This window comes from Oratosquilla oratoria, chromosome 25, assembly GCF_046742065.1.
Source record: "Oratosquilla oratoria isolate Oo_2021 chromosome 25, ASM4674206v1, whole genome shotgun sequence".
Taxonomy (NCBI): domain Eukaryota; kingdom Metazoa; phylum Arthropoda; class Malacostraca; order Stomatopoda; family Squillidae; genus Oratosquilla; species Oratosquilla oratoria.
In genome coordinates, this window is record NC_134801.1 from 15066958 (window position 1) to 15069457 (window position 2500).

The window sequence follows — 2500 nt, forward strand, 5'->3', positions numbered from 1 at the left end:
CAGTTGGCGGTGGAACCGTTCCACGAGTCCATTGGCTTGGGGGTGGTAAGCGGTGGTCCGGTTACGTTTGGTGCCAAGGAACTTGAGGAGGCTGGACCATAGGTCAGATTCGAACTGGGAGCCCCTATCGGTGACAATGATGTGAGGTGCGCCGAATCTGGATACCCATCCAGAGAGGAAAGCACGGGCGGTCGTCTCGGCGGATATATCCGGAAGGGGGATCGCTTCTGGCCACCTGGTGTACCTGTCGATACACGTAAGGAGGTAACGCATGCCGCGAGAAGGCGGAAGGGGGCCCACAATGTCCACATGAACTGACTGGAAACGTGCCGTTGGTGCAGGAAAACGCTGGAGTGGTGCGTGGACGTGGCGCGTAACCTTGGCCGTCTGGCAGGGGAGGCAGGTCCGGGTCCATTGTCTGACATCCTTGTTGATGCCTGGCCAGACGACTCGATCCGTGATGAGGCATTGTGTCGCGCGGATGCCCGGATGACTGTGGTCATGGAAGGAGGAGAAGACGTCCTTACGGTGACAGGCGGGGATGTACGGACGGGGTTTGCCTGTGGAGATGTCACACCACAATGGTACGGGGTTGTTGGGAAGCTGTCTTAGCTGTAGGGACGAGGTGTCGTGCATACGTAGGAGGCGGAGTTCACCGTCGTTGTTCTGAGATGCGGCGATGCGTGCGTAGTCTATGTTGTGGTTAGGGAGGATGCTGGAGGTGATTCTAGACAAGGCATCGGCTACCTGGTTATCCTCTCCCTTGATGTATTCAATGCGAGTATCAAATTGGGAGAGGAAGGACAGCTGCCGGGAGACTCTTGGGGAGTGATGGTCGGAGACTCTGTCTAGGGCATGGGCGAGTGGCTTGTGGTCTGTAAGGATAACGAAAGGCCGGCCTTCCAGGAAGTAAAGGAAGTGCTTGACAGCCGAGACTATGGCTAGCAGTTCCCTGTCAAAGGCGCTGTAGCGAATTTGAGGAGGGTCCAGACGTTTGGAGAAAAAGGCGATAGGCTGGAGCTGGCCGTTGATCTTCTGTTGGAGGACGGCGCCAATTGCTGTGGAGGAGGCATCAGTGGTAAGGAATGTGGGTGCGTGAGCTACTGGGTAGGACAAGCGGGCGGCTTCAGCGATTGCCGCCTTGGCTTGTTCGAATGCCTGGGTCGCTTCGGAAGACCATCTCACAGGTTTGACCGACCGCTTGGAATGGTTCTTGGTGAGTTCGTTCAAGGGAGCGAGTTTTGCAGCTGCGTTGGGGATGAATCTGTGGTAATAATTGACGATTCCTAGGAATCGTCGGAGCATCTTGATAGTTGTTGGCTGTGGGAAATCTTGGATTGTGTCTACTTTCTGAGGGAGAGGATACAGACCTGCTGTTGAGATGCGGTGTCCGAGGAAGTCGAGAGATGAAACTCCGAGGAGACACTTGGACGGATGTACCCGGAGGCCATAATCTTGGAGGCGGCGGAAGAGGAGGCGGAGGTGTTGGCGGTGTTGGTCGTGGGTATCGGAGGCTACGAGGATGTCGTCGATGTAAACGGTGATGAAGTCGAAGTCTCTGAGGGCATGGTCTATGAACCTCTGGAACGTCTGGGCGGCATTCCGGAGGCCAAAGGCCATCATCTTCCACTCGAAGAGGCCGAACGGAGTGGCTATGGCTGTCTTCTGGACGTCTTCCGGCGCTACAGGGATTTGATGAAACGCCCTGACCAGGTCAATTTTGGAGAAGACCTGCTTCCCGTGAAGCTTGAAGTGGAAGTCTTGAGCGTGAGGGATGGGGTAGCGGTCGGGCTTCGTGATGCGGTTAAGTTGACGGTAGTCACCGCAAGCCCGCCATTGGTTGGGCGGTGGGGGTGGCTTGGGAACCATGTGGAGTGGTGATGCCCAAGCACTCTCCGATGGTTGGATGATGTCCTGGTCTAGGAGTTCTTGGAACTCCTGTTTGGCAGCGGCCAACTTCTCTGGGGAAAGTCGTCGAGGCTTGCTGTGTACTGGCGGTCCAGATGTCTGGATGTGGTGCATGATGTTGTGAGGGGTGGTGGTGGTGTTGGTCTTGTCTGGCGATGTTAGCTGGGGAAACTCCTGCAGGATGCGTACATAATCGCCAGCGGACTGGAGGGACGATATCTGGTGGGATTTGGCGTTAGTGGTGGTTCCCGGTATGCTTGTCGTGCCGTGGTACAAGCAGTTATCCTTGGCGTTTACTACCATATTGTAATGCTGGAGGAAGTCGTAGCCAAGAATGGGGTGCTGGACCGCTGCTATGACGAATATCCAAGGGAACTTGACATCGTGGAGGTCCAGGACGCTGTGGTGGCTGCCGTACGTTGCAATGGGCGTACCGTTGGCTGCAAGCAGGTCGTAGGATGGCCACCGTGTACCGTGGTTGGGTTCTTCCGTCGGGGGTATGATGCTGACGGCTGAGCCCGTGTCTACCAGGAAAGAGAGGCCAGAGTGGCGATCACGCACTGAGAGGAGGGTGTGAGTATGGTTAGCGGGG